Source organism: Spermophilus citellus, assembly GCF_964194105.1.
Source record: "Spermophilus citellus genome assembly, chromosome: 10".
NCBI lineage: Eukaryota > Metazoa > Chordata > Mammalia > Rodentia > Sciuridae > Spermophilus > Spermophilus citellus.
Genome location: NC_138197.1, coordinates 24,351,258 through 24,373,538, shown reverse-complemented (window position 1 = coordinate 24,373,538; position 22,281 = coordinate 24,351,258). Strand labels below are relative to the sequence as shown.

Here is a 22,281-nt window from a genome sequence, read left to right as displayed (position 1 = left end):
AAGGACGGGAGGGAGGGAGGGGTAGAAGATGACAGGGGACCCTTGGGGAGGAAACAACATGACCATGTCAAGTCCTAGTTGTTAACCCATTTCTAAATCTGAGCTGAAGAAGAAAGGGAGAAAGAGAGCTGAAGAGACTTCTGTGCAGCTCCTTTGACTCCTGCTTTGCAACTTTAGGGCTCTGAAGGAAGCAGTAAAGGACATTTTCTCAGCAGCATGACCCCACCCCTGCCTGTTCAGGGTACCTCTGTTGTCTCTTGAGTGACTACTATGCAGCTCCCTGCTCCTCTTTCCTGGTTTGGCCTGCTTCATCTTTTCATCTTTTGAAGTTGCCTAGCTAACCCCTGGAGCCATTTACAGGAGGCTCTTGGCTTGCAAACCGAGTACTGCAGGAAATGTATAGAGAGAAACAAAAGTCCAGACCAGGAAAACATTGTAAATTGGAGCCCTGCAGTCATATTATTAAGAAGCAGAATTTGATGATTGAAAGCAGGGTTGTTTGGAAAGTCATGTGTGTCTTTTTGATCCACGAAAAGATTGGTTAGGCCCCTCAGGCCTCAAAACTACCTCCCAGGTACTTGCAAATAGATGCACACATATACTTTGCTGATACTTTCATGAGGACCAACAGGTGTCACCCCCATCACTCTTATAGTCTGTGGAGAGCAAAATTGGTTCCATTCTCTGGTCACTCTCCTTCAGGCCCATTGATTTCACAGCCTCCATGGTTAATTTCAGACAGTGAAGTTTTGGCTGGCTAATTCAGAGAATGTTAATTCCTCAGCTGGCATCTGAAATACCAGGTGATATATGAATAAGCAACTATTTCAGATTGAATGCTGGTGAGTTCTTAAAAATAGCTTTGAACTATCACTGTCACTATCATAAATTTCCCACAGGGGAAGTTACATGAGAGGTACTAATAATGTCCTCTTCACCCCAAACTAAATTCTGCTTAAAACTAATCTCTGGAAGAACTAGTCAGGGAAAGCTAAGGCTTAGCCAGAATAGGGGGGCATTTTCTTTCTATACAACATCAAGGGTTAGTGAAACCTTCCAATAGGAGAGCACTTGAATTTATCTACTTAGGATAGTAGCAATAACTTTCCTAGCAAGGTGATATAGACCTTAACCCAGTGCTACACTAAAAATATTCCAGGAAACACCAAATATCCTTACTTATTGGTTTTAGAGCATTGCTGTATCACCATCATCAACATCACTGGAGAGTTTTAAAAAACCCCTCACTCCAGATACAGAAGTAAAATCTGCAATTGAAGAAGTTCCCTGAGCTGCTAAAAATTATGTAAGAGTTGCCAGGAATGATTGCACACACCTATAGATCCAGCAATTTGGAAGGCAGGAGAATCACAAAGTTTAAGGACAGCCAGGGCAACTTAGTGAAACTCTGTCTCATAAAAGATCTGGGGGGCTGGGGATGTGGCTCAAGCGGTAGCGCCAGGCAAGCATGCGTGCGGCCCTGTTCAATCCTCAGCACCACATGCAAACAAAGATGTTGTGTCCGCCGAAAAACTAAAAAAATAAATGCCGCAGTCTGGCTGGGCACAATTCAGGAGCCACTTGTCAAAAGAAACAAACTTTATTTTTAGAACTACAAACGCCAAACAAAACAGCTCCTCAGGGAAAACCCCTCAGAGCCCAACTGCCACCACCGGCTTCCCACAAGCCTCTCACCCCCACACAAACCTCACCACCTCCCACAATCCTCCTGTTCTTGAGGCCGATTGGCTGGGTTGCGTGGGCGGAGCCAAAGAAGTCCCCCAATGAGCAGCTCCGTGGAGGAGCCAATCAGCTAGATGTTGCTGGGGCTGCTGTGAGCCAATCATCAGCCGGCAGTCTGAAGGGCAGGGAAACAGCCCAATGAACATTTTTTTTTTTCCAAAAGAAACTAACTTTATTTTTAGAACTACAAACACCAAACAAAACAGCTCCTCAGGAAAAAACCCTCAGAGCCCAACTGCCACCACCGGCTTCCCACAAGCCTCTCACCCCCACACAAATCTCAACACCTCCCACAATCCTCCTGTTCTTGAGGCCGATTGGCTGGGTTGCGTGGGCGGAGCCAAAGAAGTCCCCCAATGAGCAGCTCTGTGGAGGAGCCAATCAGCTAGATGTTGCTGGGGCCGCTGTGAGCCAATCATCGGCTGGCAGTCTGAAGGGCAGGGAAACAGCCCAATGAACATCACCGCAGAGGAGCCAATCAGCTAGATGTTGCTGGGGCTGCTGTGAGCCAATCATCAGCCGGCAGTCTGAAGGGCAGGGAAACAGCCCAATGAACATCACCGCAGAGGAGCCAATCAGCTAGATGTTGCTGGGGCCGCTGTGAGCCAATCATCAGCTGGCAGCTGGTTGCTGGCAGCTGGAAGTTTGCTGGGGCCCCTTTGGCTGTGGCTCTCAACATCTCCCCCTCTCTGTTTAAACAACAAGCATGTGGCTTGGGGACCGTGCCTGCCTTAGGTTGTCCAATACTACATATGGTCCTTACCCGTCTTCGGATGAGCTGACCTCAGCGCGTCAGCCTCCTGTCTTAGGTTGGTACCATTGTAATTGGATTTTACCCGTCATTGACTACCGGTCCAGTATACAGCCACACCTGTGGAGAGGTCTTTGTCATGACAAGCAGAAGGGAGGAAGATATACCACGCCAATTGACGGCTCTTGTTGGAAAAATTGTACAATCGATGACATCATCAGTATAAATACTCCAACACTACCACAAGTCGCTGCACCAACAGATAGTTCACAATGCATACAAGTGAGTTCACAATGCATACAAGTGACACATAGTTTAGGCAAGTTCTGCAAGCAGTTCAGTGATAGCTATTGCAGAAACTGTAGATTAGTTTTATCTTTGTCTTCACCGGCACTGGGATGAAGATAGGAATTCTGGCAATAATGGCTAAAGAAAAAATTATGTAACATTCCAGAAGGCACTAAAAGAAAACAATTTTCTTAACAATTTACATTATCTTGAAGAGAAAAGAAAACAATTTTCTTAACAATTTACATTATCTTGAAGAGGATTATTAAATATAATGAAAAGGAAAGGTGAGAATTATTAAATATAATGGAAAGGAAAGGTGGAACTAAACAAACAGATCTGTTAACCTCCTTTTTTGTTTACATATTAAAACAATTCTTAATAGTTATTTACCCAATTTAAATTAAACCATTTAAATCATGTGAATAAAAAAAATATTTGGATCCATTTTTTCATGAGCGCTCATCATATATGATATATGGACATACGTACATTCAAACATATAACACAAAACACAAGTGTGCACACATAATATAATACATACAACACATAACATAATAGTAAAGGCCTTATAACTTTTTACAGGTGAAATCTCCATTGCAATGTTTAAAAACTCTATAGTCAAAAAAAAAAAAAATAGAACTGATCAGCAAAACATTAACATAGGTCTGTATGAGCTCAAAAACCAAAATAGAACTTCATGATATGGGAAAAGGCAATAATAAAATAGATATTGAAAAAAGCATCCTGGTTCTGTCGCAGATGTAAGGATAGCTAAATTGGAGTTTTGGATATCAGCTGTTATGGATTTGAGCCAAATCATCTTCTTTTTGGTCTGTAGAAATCGCTTTAGTTAATCTCTCTGGAATCCAAATCGGCTGCTGTTTTCCCTGTGGAAATACACAAATAGGCCCCCGACTCCAGACAATCACTGGGTCAGGACTTTAGTTAATCTCTCCGGAATCCAAATCGGCTGCTGTTCTTCCTGTGGAAACACACAAACAGACCCCCGACTCCAGACAATTACTGGGTCAGGACCTTTCCATTGTCCTGTTAGATTATCTTTCCAAAGTATCTTGGGCTTATGTACATTTTTTGGACACATATGCCTTTCTGCAGCACTAAGTCCTGATGAATCCAAATTTAAAAAGTTTAGAGTAAAAAGGATTATTTTAAGTTTATCTTTGGGGAATATATACCCCTTCCCAATTCCGTCTTTTTGCTTTAATAAGTACATTTTAATAGTTTGATGAGCTCTTTCAACTATGCCTTGTCCCTGTGGATTGTATGGGATTCCTGTTATATGAGTAATGCCAAATGATGAGCAAAATTGTTTAAAAGAGCTAGAAGTATAACCAGGGGCATTATCTGTTTTTAACTGTTTTGGAATGCCCACAGTGGCAAAATTTTGTAAGCAATGAGCTATAACATCTTTAGTTTTTTCTCCGGCATGAAGGGAGCCCATCAAAAATCCAGAAGAAGTATCAACTGTAACATGCAAATATTTTAATTTTCCAAATTCTGGCAAATGTGTGACGTCCATCTGCCAAATATGGTTAGGTATCAATCCTCTAGGATTGACTCCAAGATTAATTTGTGGTAAAAAGGTCACACAATTTTGACATTGTTTTATTATTTGTCTAGCTTGTTCCTTAGTTATTTTAAAACGCTTTTGTAAAGTATTAGCATTGACATGGAACCTTTTATGAAAATTTATAGCTTCTTCTAGTGTAGAGAAAATATGTATGTCATGTGTAGTTTTATCTGCTAAATCATTGCCCAAACTAAGGGCTCCAGGCAATCCCGTATGTGCCCTGATATGTCCTAGAAAGAATGGATCTTTTCTGTCCCAGATTAAACTTTGTATAGTGGAAAACAAAGAGAAAACATTAGAAGAAGGGGAAATCCTACCAGCATCTTCAAGGGATATTATAGCATTAACTATATACTGACTATCAGAAAATAAATTAAATACAGAATCTTTAAACATCACAAAAGCTTGTAATACTGCATTAAGCTCTACCTTTTGAGCTGATTGTTTGGGTACTAAAAATGTAAAAGTTTGATCAGGTGTAATTATTGCTGCTGTACCATTATTTGACCCATCAGTGAATATATTTGGAGCATTCATGATAGGTGTTTTTCTTGTCATTTTTGGAAAAATTACAGGATGCAATGACCAAAAAGACAATAAAGGATTAGATGGTAATTGGTTATCAAATGAAACATTAGATTTGCACTTGATTATTGCCCAAGTATTTAACTCATTAGCTAATTCATCAATTTGATTCATAGTATATGGAGTAATAATTTTATTGGGAGAAATTCCAAATACTCCCTTTGCTGTTTTTATTCCTTTGAGTATTAATTGTCCTACAGCCTCAGGATACCTAGTAAGAATAGTGTTAGGAGAATAAGATAAATGTATCCATAATAATGGACCTTCTTGCCAAAATACTCCTGTAGGAATATTTTTTGTTGGTAGTACAATAAATAATAAAGGCAAACTTATATCAATTCTATCCAAATGCATATTTTCCATATATGTTTCAATGATTTTTAATGCCTTTCTTGCTTCAGGCGTTAACATTCGGGGTGAATTTGGATCTGATGGACCTTTTAAGATATCAAATAAAGGTCCCAATTCTCCTGTTGGAATACCTAGATAAGGCCTTATCCAGTTTATGTCTCCTAATAACTTTTGAAAGTCATTAAGTGATTTGAGTTGATCTAGTCGTATTTGAATTTTTGGTGGACGGACCATGGTTGAGGATAATAGAACTCCTAAGTAATTAATTGGAAAATTTAATTGTACTTTATCTATTGCTATCTCTAGATTATAATTTTTCAATAAATTTATAAGTGTGGCATAACATTCTAGCAATGTGTTTTTCGCTTTGTGTGCTAATAATACATCATCCATATAGTGAAATATTTGTAGTTCAGGATTTTGATTTCTAAGTGGCTGGATTACTTTGTTAACGTAAATTTGACACATAGTTGGGCTGTTAGCCATCCCTTGAGGGAGTACTTTCCATTCATATCTCTAATCAGGACCTTCATGATTTAGTGCAGGGATAGTAAATGCAAAACGTGGACTATCCTCAGGATGAATTGGAATTGAAAAAAAACAATCTTTAATATCTATAACTAAAACATACCAAGTTTTTGGCAAAGCAGACAATTGAGGAATCCCCGATTGAGCAGGTCCCATAATGACCATTTCATTATTAATGGCTCTTAAGTCTTGCAATAATCTCCATTTACCAGATTTCTCTTTGATGACAAAAATGGGAGTATTATGGGGAGATACAGAAGGTTGTATATGTCCTTCTGCTAATTGTTGTTTGACCAGATCATGGGCTACTTGTATCTTTTCTTTAGTCAAGGGCCACTGAGGAACCCATACTGGTCTTTCTGATTTCCATGTGATTTTTATTGTCTCAGTGGCCCTTTGTGAAAATCCAACCCATGTCTGTCTGTTCCTTGATCTATTTGTATTGGTGCTGCTATACCTTGTTCTTGTTTTTCTAATCTTTTTCCTTTCCTAAAACCTTGTCTAGCCATAATAGTGGGTGCATTTTGATTGATGTTATTTGTTAATGTCAAACCTAATTGATCTAAGACATCTCGTCCCCATAAATTTACGGGAAGATGATCCAATACATATGGCTGTATAGTTCCTTCACATCCTTCAGGATCCTTCCAATCTAATACCATCGCACTTCTATCGGGATTAGTCGCCACTCCTAGGCCTCGAAGCGTTTGAGTGGCTTGTTGTAATGGCCAATGTTTTGGCCATTCTTGACGAGAGATGATGCTAAGGTCTGCACCTGTATCTAGTAGCCCATTAAATTCATGTCCTTGAATATTTAGTTTTAGCATGGGGCGAGAATCTAAATTTAAAGAAAGCATAGCCCAATCTATACCTGTGGAGCCTAATCCCTTGGAACCTCTTTCTACAGCATGACTGGAAAATTTATCATGTAGGCTTGGTATTATTAGTAACTGTGCTATTCTATCTCCTGGTGAAATTACTGATATACCCTTTGGAGAACTGGGTATAATTTTTATTTCACCTTCATAATCGGGATCAATTACCCCAGGACTTATCAAAAGTCCTTTTAGAGTAGAAGAGCTGCGTCCCAATAATAAGCCTACTGTTCCTTTGGGAAGAGGTCCTTTTACCCCTGTGGGAGTGATTTGAACTCCCATCTCTGGAGTTAGTACTGATCTGGCGGAGGCGCAGATGTCCAACCCTGGGCTCCCTCTGGTTTGTCTGATGAGGGATCTGATGGACAATGTGTCCTGGTCACTACCCTGATGGGGTTGCTGGGTTCCTCCAGTGCTCCGTATATTTGTGGTTTGGGGCCCCGGAGCATTGGGGCCCCCTGTCCATTTTTTGGCAACGGAGCCCGATGCCTTTGTCCATGATATTGTGGATAAACACCTTGTCCTTGTTCGTTTTTTAATGGAGTACCCTCTATGGTGGTTTGAGAACGGTATTCATTAGCCCAATGTAATGGAGTACCCTCTATGGTGGTTTGAGAACGGCATTCATTAGCCCAATGTCTCCCTCTACGGCATCGTGGGCAAATACCCGGTATTCTACTCCTTTGATACCTAGTTTTGTTAAACCCTCCTCCTATGGGGCAATTCCTTTTAAAATGTCTTGTTTGTTGACAATTGTAACATGTTCTTGGCCTGGTATATAAAGCCTGTTTTACTGCAGCTGCCACAATTTGCCCTTGTTCATTAATGTCTCTGGCATCTAAAGCCTGTTTTACTGCAGCTGCCATGACTTGCTCTTGTTCATTAATGTCTCTACATAATTTAATATATGTGTTTAAATCTTCCTGTTTCCATGGTCTAATGATATCTCTGCACCAACGATTCGCTTGGTCATAAGCCAGTTGTTTTATTAATGGCATTGCTTGTTCTGTATTCCCAAAAATTCTGGTAGCTGTTTGAATAAGCCTATCTACAAATTCAGCGTAAGGTTCATTAGCTCCTTGTATTATCTTAGATAATTGACCTTGTAAACCTCCATGTCCTTGTAAAGTCTTCCATGCCTTAACTGCATCTACAGCAATTTGTGAGTATACGCCAGGATCATATGCAATTTGTTGCTGCGGATCCTCATAAGGTCCCTTTCCTAACAACATATCTAGATTTCTCTGAGAATAACCAGCTGCTGCATTTCGCCTAGCCGTCTCCTTGCAAAATTCCTCATTGGCAACCTTCCATAACAGGTATTGTCCTCCATTTAGCACAGCTTTACACATATTAGCCCAATCTGCTGGCGTCATGTTCAAGTTGTTAATGGATTCGACCAAGCTTACAGTGAAGGGTGCTTGAGGACCATAGGTTGTTACAGCCTCTTTTAGCTCCTTCACTGTTTTGAAATTTAAACCCTGGTAAATTCGCTGCCCTCCTACCTCAAATACAGGGCATACTTGAGATCCTGTCTCAGGATCCCAACTATCAACTGCGGGGGTTGGGAGTCTCCTAGCATATGGAGGTGGTGCTGTTGATTGGACACTTATGTCCTCTGGTGATAGCATGCTGTTAGTAGCAGTCTCCTGTAGAGGTGGTGCTGATGGTTGGACACTTACACTCTCTGATAGAAAGGTGTTATTAGCAGTCTCCTGTTGTAACTTTTCCCCTGATGGGTTTTTCTGCTCTAAACTTCCTTCCTCTGTCTCACTAGCTCGAAAGACCTTCTCTTTTACTTGAATCTTTTCCTCTTTCTGACTAACTTGAGAGACCTTCTCTTTTACTTGAATCAATATGTCTTCTCCTTCCTCTACCTTTGTCTGAATTGAAGGCTTTGGACTAAGCAAACCAGATACCAACGCCCATAATGTCAATGTGCCAACTGGCAGAGTCCCTGGGTTGTTCTTTTCTATTCTTTTTAAATCTTCACCATGATGGTTCCATTGTGATATATCTAACAACTCCTCCTTAAAAAGCCATGGGCTACATTGTTGTATTGTATCAACGTATGCCCTGACTGTTCTTGATTTTACTGAGATGCCTCCTTCCTCTAACAATTTACTTAACAGTCTTTTGGTTTGTTTTTTACTAATTTCTGATCCCGTATTTCTACTATAATACAACCCAACAAGATGATGCCAAACAAAACCGAGACAGAATGCAATAAAAATGGAACCACACAAAATCATTATATCAGCCTTTCTATCTTCCTGACATGTGCATCCGTCCTTTCTCCCTATCTGTTCCTCAGACGCAAATAGTTTTTCCTCAGATGTGAGCGGTTTTTCTTCCGTCTCACTCATCTCCAGGAACAGGCAAGTTAAAACAAAAATGAAGCAAAACAAAAAAGGAAACTTAGAATGGCTATCCATCCTCTCGCCCTGCCCTCAGGGGCGAGCAGTTTACTTACCCTCAGTCGCTCCCCATGCGAGCCACCAAATGCCGCAGTCTGGCTGGGCACAATTCAGGAGCCACTTGTCAAAAGAAACAAACTTTATTTTTAGAACTACAAACGCCAAACAAAACAGCTCCTCAGGGAAAACCCCTCAGAGCCCAACTGCCACCACCGGCTTCCCACAAGCCTCTCACCCCCACACAAACCTCACCACCTCCCACAATCCTCCTGTTCTTGAGGCCGATTGGCTGGGTTGTGTGGGCGGAGCCAAAGAAGTCCCCCAATGAGCAGCTCTGTGGAGGAGCCAATCAGCTAGATGTTGCTGGGGCCGCTGTGAGCCAATCATCAGCCGGCAGTCTGAAGGGCAGGGAAACAGCCCAATGAACATCACCGCAGAGGAGCCAATCAGCTAGATGTTGCTGGGGCCGCTGTGAGCCAATCATCAGCTGGCAGCTGGTTGCTGGCAGCTGGAAGTTTGCTGGGGCCCCTTTGGCTGTGGCTCTCAACAAATAAATATTAAAAAAATTCTGTCTCTCTGTCTCTTAAAAAAAAAAAAGATCTGGGGATTTGAAGTATGATCCCTAGTACAGCAAAAAATAAAATTATGCAAGAGTTACAGATATTATGCCTGGCTACTTCCTTTAGAGCCCTCCTCTTCCCTGAAGTTGGCTTTTTGGAGCTGATACTGGGGATTGAACCCAGAGGCACTTTAAAAGCCCACTGAACCACTTCTCCAGTGCTTTTTATTTTTTGAAATAGGGCCTCAAGGTTTAGAGTTTTGGTAAATGGCTGAGGCTGGCCTCAAATTGTAATCCTGTTGCCTAACCCTCTCCAGTCACTTAGATTACAGGCTTATGTCACTATGTGTGGCTAAATTGGCTTTGATTTAGTCATTAGGAATTTTCTTTTTCAAAACTTTCTTAAAATGTGTGTGATATTGGGAATTCAGCCTGGGGTGCTCTACCACTGAGATACACCCTCACACTCTTTTTTATTTTTACTTTTATTTTGAGACAGTCTCTTGTTGCTTTGCCAAGGTGTACCTTCAATTTGAGGTGCTCCTGTCTCAGCCTCTGAGTCCTGGGAGTACAGGTGAGCCCTGCAGTCATTATAATTTCCTTTTTTTTTAAACCCAGGAATGCTTTTATTTTTTATTTTGAGAAAGGATCTCACTAGTTGCTCAGGTTAGGTCCTCCTGCCTTAGTCTCCAAAGTTGCTGGGATTCCATGCCTGGGTAACCACACCCATCAGTCATTAGGACTTTAAAAGTTCTAGGCAATTTTAGTGAGCATGCCAGGTTGATGTTCTCAAACCACCTTGTACATAGTGTCCAATATATTAGCCACTAGTGGCTGCGTAAATTCATCTTACTTAAAAAGAAATGTCCAATATATTAGCCACTAGTGGCTGAGTAAATTCACCTTGCTTAAAAAGAAATAAGGGCTGGGGGTTTGTGGCTCAGTGGTGGAGAGCTTGACTGGCACATGTGAAGCACTGGGTTTGATCCTCAGCACCACATAGAAACAAACAAATAAAAATAAAAAATAATAAAAAGAAAAAGAAGTAAAATTTTGCTGGATGCTGTAGCATGTGCTTGTAGTTCCAGCTACTTTTAGGCTGAGGAAGGAGGATCAAATGGGGCCAGTTTGTACAAACAGTAACCCTGTTTCTTAAAAAAGAAAAAGTAAAACTTAAAGATTAATTCCTAGTTATGCCACACTTTGTGCTTTCCGTAGCCCTGGATGGTTTGTGGTTACTGGATTGGACAGGGATAGTAGAGAATAATTATAGATTCATCATCAGACAATTCTATCTTAACACTTCAAGAGCTTTCTGGGTAACTTGTAATTTTCAGGAGATATTAATTTTAAGGAATGGATTTATGCCATTTTAAAGTAGTTTTCTTAGGGAAAGTACACATCTCTATTTTGAATGAAAATACCTTTAGCATAGTACTCAGCTCAAAAGATAGAAGACTGAGATGGTGTAGATGGGGGATGTGGCTCAATGGTAAAAAAAAATCTTGATTGGATTGACTGTTTTGAGCAAATAACAGGCACACTAGTATGAAAAATCAAGGTGGATATTATACACTAGTTAATCTAGTTTTCAGTTTTGTTTCAGTTCTTATTAAGTTAGGTTCTTAAAAATGTAATTAATTTATTGTGTATGATGCATTCGTGGTAGGAAGTAATAGGATGGCAGGTTACTGGCATTAAACAATAGTAGGTTCTTCTATTTAGTAGCTTTGTGACCTTTGGTTTTTCCTGATGTATCTTCCTTTCATGGTTAATAATAAAAACACTCAGATCATAAGCATTATTGAGGTTTAGTGAAATAGTATATGTAAAGCCCTAAACCACCACCTTGTACATAGTAGGTTTTCAGTAGGAGATAAGTAACATTAATAATACATTTGCTTTTTGAGACTTAAGTAGATTTAATCCTGTTTCGTTACCAGGGATTGAACCCAGGGCACTTAACCACTGAGCCACATCCCCAGCCCTTTCTATATTTTATTTATAGGCAGAGTCTTGCTCAGTTGCTGTGGGCCTTGCTAAGATGCTGAGGCTGGCTTTGAACTCTTTTTTTTTTTTTTTTTTAAAGAGAGAGAGAGAGAGGAGAGAGAGAGAGAATTTTTAATATTTATTTTTTTTTAGTTCTTGGCAGACACAACATCTTTGTTGGTATGTGGTGCTGAGGCTCGAACCCGGGCCGCACGCATGCCAGGCGAGCGCGCTACCGCTTGAGCCACATCCCCAGCCCTGGCTTTGAACTCTTGATCTCCTGCTTTAGTCTCCTGAGTTGCTGGGATCCTGGATGTGAGCCACTGCACCCAGCTGGTAGATCCAATCTTGATGTACTGCCCCCACCTGTCCTCTTCTCTTATCATGCTTCTGTCTGGCAAACTTCAGGGGCTCTGGGTTCTTTATTATACTGTGAGTTGTCTTCTCTTGAACTCTATAGCACTTTATCATTCTCTCTACCCTGGTCTGTCAGATACTGCTTTTCTAATACTACTGTCAGTCCTTCTTTTTTTCTCAAGTTCTTTTCTTATCTAACATGTAAACATTAATGTTCTCTTTTTATGCTGGGGTAGTAAAACTCAGAATCTAGCCAATAAACCACCACGACAAATACAAGCTCCATCTCCCTTGTCTATACTACTTACTGGATACCCTCACCTGTTTATTTCTCCCACACTTAAGGGAAATTCTGACTCTTAAACCTATCCCTTCTGTCTATATAACTTGCACTGTTATCCATCTAGTTAAAACAGAGTCTTAGTACTCCCACACATCTAATTGAGAATTATTTGTTATTCCTTAATATTATGTCAACACCTTCTATCTTGTCTGGATTGTAGTAGTCTATTTTTGTGTGTGTGATGGTAACCACCCCAATCTAGATCCACCAGCTCTTAATGGTAACTTCATTTCAACTATTTCTGTACATAGATGCATTCTTGGTAGATAGTTCCTTCGAGACAAGGACAGTGTTTCAGTCAATGCAAGGCAAGTGAACATGAATTAACTGCAGGAATTCTGAGAAACAGATCATTCTGCCTTTAAGAGATTAGATTAATAAAAACGATAAATAAAAACTTGCCTTCTGAATTTCCTCTGTTTTCTGACATATAATTTGAATAGTCTTAAGTTTTAAATATATGTGCAGATAATTTAGATTCCTTGGAGGAAAAGAGTGACATATTTTTTTTGACATTTAAGACCAATTTAAAATTAGTTACTAATGAGAAAAAGTCATACTGACTTGATTTCTTAAAGCATGTAAACAGAACAAAATCCTGTGTGGTAATCACCATTCAGATGTATGTTTCCAAAAATAATATGGCTATATATCCTCTGTATGGATGTATTTCCATCTTTCTTTCTTTTTTTTTTTTTGTTTGAAGTTGGAAGATGGGCTTAATCATACTGTTCTCTTTATTTTTGTGTATTTGTGAGGATTTTCATAATAAAATATTTTCAAAATTGAGTTTTGTTTTGATAGTGTTATACTATAAAACATCAAAAATTTCCTTCTTTATGAAGATTTCCAGACAGAAAAATAGAGTTTTCTGATGGACCATTAATTAGTACATTAACTTAAATCTTCTAACAGTTATTTAGAAACTGACAACAAAAAATAATTTTTAAAAGATTGTACAAATTACTGTTACTATATCAATAAAAGACCCCCAAAAGTTGGAATTTTAAGCCAAAAGCAGAAATGTTTGATAAATCTAACATTAAATCTAGGTAAGGGTGTGGGCTCTAGAGTCATTAAGATCTAGGTGTGTATTATATTCTAGCTCTGCTCTGTTAGTCCTAAATATTTTTTGGCAGATCATTGAATTTCTGTGAATCTCAGGAACCATGTCTATAATGTGAGGATGAGATTTCTTGATTAGTAAAGCACTGACCACAGGGCCTGGCACGTGGTAAGTACTCAGTAAAGGATTCCAGTAAATCTACTACCCCATTTCAGTCTTAAATGCATATTTTTCCATATTGTAACATCTCTGAAATTGAGATGTATCCTATAATTGAGGGCATTAATTCAAGGAGTTTTCCTTCCTTAGTGGTATATAATAAGATAATGGAGCATTATAACAAATTGATAGCATCTAACATTCAATACAACATGGAATATCAATCATGATAAAGCTGTATTCCCAATTTCTACTGTAAGACTATTCTGAATAATGATTATGATTTAAAAAAATTTCAAAAGCTGAGCAAAATATTTTCAATACATCATGAACAGAACAATTTTGAGAGAATAATTTTGTAAAAAATGGTTTATCAATTCCATTTTTGTGTAAAAGATATGGGAGAAACCTAGCCAGTCAACACACACTGTCACCACATGAAAAGGTACTTTATCAAACTTCGAGTCTAAGAACATACAAATGTTTCTTTTAGCATGTCTACAGTAATTGTCTATGCCTTTCCATTTAACTGTTTTTAAAAATTCCACATATCCCCACTGTTTTCTTCTGTCCCAGTTACAGTACAATGACGGGGAGGAAGAGGATTGGTTAAAACAACCCTCTAAGCAGTTTTCTGCTGTCCCTTCTTTCCAATCAGAGATTTGTGGATATGAGGGATCACACCACCCCCAGCTATGGTAGCCTTGATAAGAGAATCCAATAATACGCTTTACTTTGAGATCCTTGGAAGCATTACCTGCCAGCTCCAGCACCTCAGCAGTGAGGTACTCCAGAATCGCAGCACTGTATACGGCAGCAGTGGCACCCACCCGTCCATGGCTTGTGGTGCGAGTCTTCAAGTGTCTGTGGATGCGGACTACGGGAAACTGTAGTCCAGCTCTTTGTGAGCAAGACACTGCCTTGGCCTTGGCCTTCCCACTATCCTTTCCAGCTTTGCCTCCAGCCATGGTCTCCACCATCTCTGCTGAGGTTGTAGCTCAGTGGCAGAGCGCTTGCCTAGCATGTGTAAGGCACTGGATTCAATCCTTAGCACCACATAAAAATAAAACAAAGGCATTCAGTCCATCTACAGCTACCAAAAAGAAAAAAGGAAGCTGTCTGAGTAGACAGAAATCTTGATATTGCTGTTGGATTCAAGAGACAAACTTAGTGTGAGTGGCTGTTAGTAATTTTAGTTAGAAGTATAGGTAACAGCCAATGTCCAAGGTGATCCACAGTGACCCTAGTCTACTGATGTTCATTCTTTCAGTAGAGTTCCCTCTTGCACTGAATCAGACTGGCTGATGTGACTTAAAGAAAAATGTGGAAGCAACAGTGTGTCGCTTCTGAGGCTACAGCCTAAAGGACATCGTGACTTGCTCCTTGGTCTCATGGATCTCGTGCTGTGATGGATCACATGGTGTAAGGACATTCAGGCAACCCTTTAGAGACCCACGTGAAGAGAAATTGACTCCAGCCAACATCCTGCATCACTTGCCAACCAAGTGAGTGAGCTGACAGTGGACGTGTACATCCTTGTCTCCGTTAGTGCTTCAAATGATGGCACCTGACTACAGTCTCATGAGAGACCCTAATCCAGTACTGCCTATGCCAACTTCTCTCAATTTCCTGATCTGCGGACCCCGTGAAAGATAGTAAATATTTGTTATTTTAAGCCACTCTGAGTTTTGTGGTAATGTGTTAAACAGAAATAGGTATTAATGATTTGTTTTTACATATTTTTTAAAATAACAAATTTTAGGGCTGGGGTTGTGGCTCAAAGGTAGAGCGCTTACCTAGCATGCATGAGGCACTGGGTTCAATCCTCAGCACCATATAAAAATAAAACTAAAAGATTGTGTCCACTTGTAACTAAAAAATAAACATTAAAAACGTACCAAATTTTAAGAAAATTGTTACCTGAACCCCACTTTATCCATTTATTTTTTGACCTGAAATATGAGAAATTTATTATTATTCATTCTTACTAAGCACCAGTTCAACCCTGCAGAAAATTTCATTCCTTGCTTGGCTCCCTCCCTGAATACTTTATCAAATCAAGAGCTTTTCAAGTAAATACGTGCTCTTTTCTCTCTCCTGTATAAAATATTATGAAATAAAGGTAAAGGATTGTATACATCTTACTGTAAAATGCTGCCCTGGGCTCTGGAGATGGTGGCTTTTCAGGCTTCCTTCACTGCTCAGGTTATGAAAGACTATTATTCATGAACTGTTACAAAGCAAGTCCACCACTTGCTGGGTGTATCATTCTGAAGGTCAAACACTTTCTCACAAAGTCTCAGTCCAGTCTCTCTCTTGTCTTAGTTGCTATAGGTAGGTCCTTATGACTTGCATCTTCCTATATTTTTTGTGGCATCCTGGTGGCACCTGGGTTTAGACCCAGAGGAGCAGGACGTACTTAAAAGTGTGGTGCTGGGGCTGGGGGTTGTGATATGCATGAGATACTGGGTTTGATCCTCAGCACCACATAAAAATAAAATAAATATATTGTGTCAACCTACAACTAAAAATACATATATATATATTTTTAAAGAAAAAAGTGCAGTGCTACCAGCCTCCCACTTGATTCATTCATCTTTAATAAAGTAGGAACTGTAAAATCTCTTTTTCCTAGTTATTCATTGTTTTTTTTTTAAGACTTGTCTTACTGTGTTGTGAGTAGGCTGGCCTTGAACTCTGCATCTTCCTACTTCAACCTTCCAAGTAGCTGCAATGATAGACATGAGACGCCATGCCTGACTCCTTATATTATTACAGTTACATAGTGTCTCCATGCCAAAAGTGTTCTTGTCTATTGATTTTTAGATGTTCCCACTGGAGTTTCTGTCCCTAAACTGAGAAGAAAGTGAACCTGAACTCTTGAGTTAATTCTTCCTAATAGGATACTGTACAGCTCTTCTTGGGAGAGCATTTAGAAATATGTGGGTTTTGGTTACAGCAGTGGACAGGGTAGATCTGGTGTTTTGAGAACCAGGGTTGCCAAATAGTTCTCCATGCTCTTTCTCCATACTACCACTGGGAGGGAAAAGGGTTCTCAAACTTTGCCATGCTTCTGGGCAACATCTATACCTTCTTTTCATCTCAACCAATCATAAATCTACCATCCATTCATTTGACCTCCGAGAGCTATTTTGTTTGGCCCTTTATTCCTGTTTATGTCAGTCACTTTAAGATTCTTAGATCATCATTCATTTTTTAGACTAGTGCCACTCAAAGCAAGGCCCATGAACCACTGCTGGTTCCCTGTCCACAATGAGATAAGATGCTTTCACCAGAACATAAACCAATCATGTTTAATTTAACTTTCATAGCATAGTGCATTGACTTATGTCCTTCATAGATACTGAAATATTCATGGTGTCTTTTCTAAATTACCAGTAGCCATAATCAACACCCGATCGCTGTTTCATTATTCTCTTTTGAATGCTTTCTAGACTTTTTCTTCCAAACTAGCTCTTTCCAGAGGACATTACTTACTTTATAGCTCTTTCCTCTGCTATAGCCCTTTTACTGCTAGGCCTGGAAGTAGGGTTGATGTCCCACTTGCTTCCCATTGCCACTTTTAAACCTTCCTCCCTCCCTCCCTGTAATCCCTAAGGTTTGAAGTCATGCCAGCCTCTTTTTGTTATTAGGGTTATTTGAAGATTTAGTTTATTACATCATGTACTCAGTGCTCAGTACTACTCCTGATTCAAATCTTAGTTATATAGTTACAATTCTCCAGTCCAGTCCAGTCCAGTCTCATCTCCTTGCTTTCTTCTCTTCAGTGTAATTGTTTTCTTAAGCTAATTTATTCAGACTCCAAGCCAGAGCTAACCATGTAGGATGTCATAAGTGAATAGTTGACCAGAGAAATAGATTTCCAGCTCTCTATTCCAGCCTCATAGCTGGGCACTCCTGAGTCATGGCGGCAGGTGGGGTGGGGTGGGGTGGGGTGGGGTGGGGAATCAGGTCTGCTGCCCCTGGGAAGCTGTACATGCACATCCATATTGGTATTTTGTGCATATGACACAAAGAGCAAAAAACCTAGGTGTTTTCATTAATAAACTTTAGGTGCTCCAAAATTTGAATTTCAAGCATACTGCTGTAACCATTACCAGATACCTCCTAGAACCTTTGCTCCTACAGTCTTTATTTTCCCCTAGGGTTAACACACACTGATCCTTTACCTTTTCTCAATCTTAATTCGTGTCCTGATTCACCCTCCTGATCCACTTCAGATTTCATGGTTCTTCATTATAATTCCTTCCTTGCACATGGCCTGTAGTAATTATCAATTGGTGTGTAACAGGGTGTAATGTATGCAAACCTGTCAATTTAATACAACACACACTTAAGTAATTAAAAGTTCCTGTGGATCAGGAGTCCATTCGCAGTTTAATTGTAAAGAGGGTAGTAGCTGAGGCTATGGTCTCATCTCAGGACTCAATTGGAAAGGGATCAGCAGATCCAAAATCATCTTGTTTTTGATACCCATGTTTTCTTCTAGTTTTCATAGTTGCCTGTGAAGTATTTAATGCTTTAGTTCCCGTTTTGTCAAAAACTCAATCCTAAATGTTTAACCAATTTTTTTTTTTGAGTGGGGGAGGTGGTGTGTCAGGGTGTCCCTAAATGTTTAACCAATTTTTTTTTGAGTGCGGGGAGGAGGTGTGTCAGGGTGTTGCTTGGAATTGTGAATTGACCCCAGGGGGCTGTACCAAGCAAGCTACATCCCCAACCCTATGCTAAATTGCTGAGGCTGGACTTGAACTTGAAGCCCTCCTGCCTAAGCCTCCCCAGCAGGGATTATAGGTATGCTCCACCATGCCCAGCAATGATTAAACAATTTTTGCAACACTTTGATATCCTATTGTTTTACTATGAATGACAATGCCACCTTTATTCTAAAATCTTATGTAAAGCTGAGTTTGTGTAGTTTTTCATCTACTTTGTATCATGTGAGTTTCATACTTGCATTGTTTTCTGGATTTGCTACTTTCTCATTTTATTTTACAAATTCCTGGAAGCCATTCTTGTAAGATACAATATAGGACATTAGCCTATTTTGTTCCAGAGTCCCAGGTAACATTCATTCAGTGACCTACATGTAGGATGGCATATATATATATATATATCAAGATTCTATATTGTCCCAGTGTCTTATTTATAGGAATATGTGTAGTTTTTGTTCTTAATGATAATAAAGAATATATAAAGTTTAGGATTTCCAACATTTTAATGCACCTGTGTCAGTTTTGTTGAAAAATTGACCAAATTGAAAAATTAACTTAATAAGTTTGTTGGAATTAATTTTGTTTTCTTTCAAATACATGTTTTGGTCTGTCAAGTCTCCCACTCCCTCTTACTGTTTTGTCATTCATGTGAAACAGTCTAGAGTCAGGGGCTTTTGAAGTTGTCCATATTAATAACTTGTTTGTTCCGAAATAAAAACTGTAAATTACTCTTTTGTAGTTTCAGAAAATCTGTCAGATATTGTGCTTCCAAAAATACAATTGAGACATTTTTGTTTTCCTCAGGAAACTTTCTGAAACACCTTTTTGAAGAACACAGTAACAACTTCCCCTCAAAGCACTGTTATAAAGATACCCAGCTTGTTTAGTCTTGGCCTTGGAAAAAGTGCCTTTATTACTGTAACAACAGTGTGGAGATGGTTTCAAAGAAATTAATTGCTTATTCTACGTTTATTCTAAACTCTGTTAAAAATATTATAATAGAAATATTTACTCTTATTTCTGAGGCCTATGCCATTAATACAATGTAGAAAATAGATAAGTGGTACTATTTCCATATTTTTTATTTTTTTTTTTAAAGAGAGAGTGAGAGAGGAGAGAGAGAGAGAGAGAATTTTTTAATATTTACTTTTTAGTTCTCGGCGGACACAACATCTTTGTTGGTATGTGGTGCTGAGGATCGAACCCGGGCCGCACGCATGCCAGGCGAGCGCGCTACCGCTTGAGCCACATCCCCAGCCCTTCCATATTTTTTAAATGACGAAAAAAATTTTAACACATCAGGAGTAAGGGTAATATTTCATGTAATATACATCTTAAAATTTTTGTTAATACCATTTTTGCTCCCTATCTGGTTAAACTTGGAATTCTTTCCCTTTCTCCTCCTCCCCCCCTTCTTCTTCACCTTCTTCTTACATTGTTCTTCTCCTTCTTCTTATCTTGTTCTTCTTCTTCCTTACCTTTCTCCTCCTCCTCCTCTTCCTCCTCCTCCTCTTCTTCTTACCTTGTTCTTACTTTGTTCTTACCTTGTTGTTCTTGTTCTTCGTCTGCCCTTTTCTGGACTACCACACTGGACTAAGATTTCAACTTCTGCTACACGACTTAATGGCACTAGTTTGGTTCAGTGCATGCCTTTCCTCCCTCCCACTCTTCCATTCTCTCTGCCTGCCTTACTTTATGTCTTTTTTCATATCTTCATTTCTTTCTTTGCTGAAGATTGAACCCAGGGCCTCAAACATGCTAGGCAAGTGCTCTATCACTGAGCTACACCCCCAGCCTATAACATTACCAACCTCCTAAAATAGTGGGTGAGTTTTTAAAAAGATTTCCCCCTCTATTCTCTTAACTATTCTGTTTGTGAGACAGTGTTTTTCAGGCCCCTTTCTCTTCTCAAATATTCACAGCTGATGGGTGCTTCCGGTAGAAAAATAAATTCAGAGCACTCCCTGTAGTCCTCCCCACCTTACTTCTGATTGGGGCTAGGACTCAATTCAGAACTTACCATCATTTGGGAAGCTCTTGGCTGCAAGTGTTTAGTGGTTTTTGTTACCAGTAGATGAAGTTGTCCAGGTGAAGGAAATTAGCATTCCCCAGTCATTCGAAGTCTACTAGGGATTCAGGCCTTCTTTTCTCAGATCATAGTCCTCTGTGCACCACAATACTCAGAAATTTGTCTTTCTTCCAGATGCTTGTTGTGTTTGTCCCCTGAAATAGAAGGGTGAAAGTGAAGGAATGATGCTTCTTCTAACAGTAGAAAAAAATGAAGAAAGTTTAGGAAGTACCTCTTATTTTTGAAAAATACATTTCCATATGATCTTTATCTTAATGGGAAATAATGCCTAGAAGTTAGGTTGGAGTCATTTGGGAGGGTTTTGGGTGGTAAGCCTTAAGGAGTTTAAGTACATACCAATGTTGTGAGTTACTGGAATTCTTTGAAGTCTTCCAAACAAAAGTGATAATAAGAATGGGATCTAAGCAAACTTAATCTAACATTGGTTTAGTTTGTATTGAACATGGGAGACCAATTTGAAGTCTAGAAGTTTGATTTTCAGAATCACCCACCTTAGTGTGTTCCCACTGTAATAATAGAAATACCTGAGACTGGGTAATTTATAAATAATAAAAATATATTTCTCAACAGCTCTGGAAGCTGGGAATTCTGAGATCATGGTATTGGAAGATCTGTTGTTTCATGAGTGCCTGTTCTGTTGACGGCATCTTCTTGTGTTGTTCTCACATGGCAGAACTGGTGGAAAAGCAAAAGTAGAAGAACAGTGTGTCGTTGCATGACAGGAGAGATGAAGGACTATGCAGCCAGCTAGCTAGCTAATTGGTTTGCTTTCTTGGGTACCAGGGCTTGAACTCAGGGGTACTCAACCACTGAGCCACATCCCCAGCCCTATTTTGTATTTTATTTAGAGACAGGGACTCAATCAGCTTTTTAGCACCTTGTTGTTGAAGCTGGCTTTGATCCTCCTGCCTCAGCCTCCTGAACCACTGGGATTACAGACAGTGCACTGAACATAGTGACCGGCAGCTTTCTGAAGCCTCTTTTAAAAAATGAAAACAAGGTCATACATCTCATTCTGGAGGACAGAACCCTCATGACATTATCATTTCTCAAAAGGCCCCGCCTCTTAATACCAACACCATGAGGACTAAAGCTTCAACACAAATACAAACGTACCCGTCTGTCCATTTAGAGCAGTGGGGGTGAAGACACGAAGGAACACATGGATTTAAGAGTTTTTAATGCATTTCTTATTCATCATCCAGTGCTCTTTAATAACGCCTAGACCCAAAGCAGTGGTTCTCCACAGTTTGTATCCTAAACCCATCAGTGAACTTCCCAGAGCCACACCTGTATTTGCTCTACCTGTAAATACTTATAATTTATTTTTTTGGAAGAAATGTTTTCATGGATGTAGGTGATTGTTAAATGATTCCATATTGAACTTCAGGTAGCCATAAAATATTTCAGATGCTTTGTTTTTATAATGTTGTCAGTATTCATGTTTTTACTTATTATCATCTTTAGAATAGCCAGGATTGAAGGTTTCTCATTCTAAGGTATAGTCTTAGGTTTCAAGTCTTAGATTCTGGAGTCTTTATTAACTTTTTTCAAAAATATTTACTAAATACTTTGTCAGAAGATAAAATTTTAAGGAAAGAGCACAAACCAAAAAATGAAGTTCTCCAAGGAATTTATTTAATTATGGTGGAGACAGAAAACAAATGCCTAGAACTAATAAATGGTAAATTAAACTAGGAAAATAAAACAGGCTATAAAGATTAGAGATGATAGAGACCTCAAGAAAGTCAGTCAGCAGGCCTTGCAGATACTAGAGGAAGAGCATTATGGGTAGAGGAACTAATTCAAAGACCCTGAGGCAGAAAGATGCCCAGGATGTTTGAGGAGCGGGCA

At 39.4% G+C, this 22,281-nt stretch overlaps 1 protein-coding gene and 1 pseudogene across 3 annotated transcripts in view; one reads left to right on the top strand and one right to left on the bottom strand.

Moving 5' to 3' along the window:
* CECR2 (CECR2 histone acetyl-lysine reader) overlaps positions 1 to 22,281 on the top strand; it is a 160,292-nt gene that overhangs the window by 63,062 nt on the left and 74,949 nt on the right. The gene's annotated exons all lie outside the window — the stretch shown is intronic.
* LOC308657856 (histone H2A.V-like) lies at positions 13,686 to 15,661 on the bottom strand (annotated as a pseudogene). Its single transcript has one exon. The product of its transcript is annotated as a histone H2A.V-like (transcript).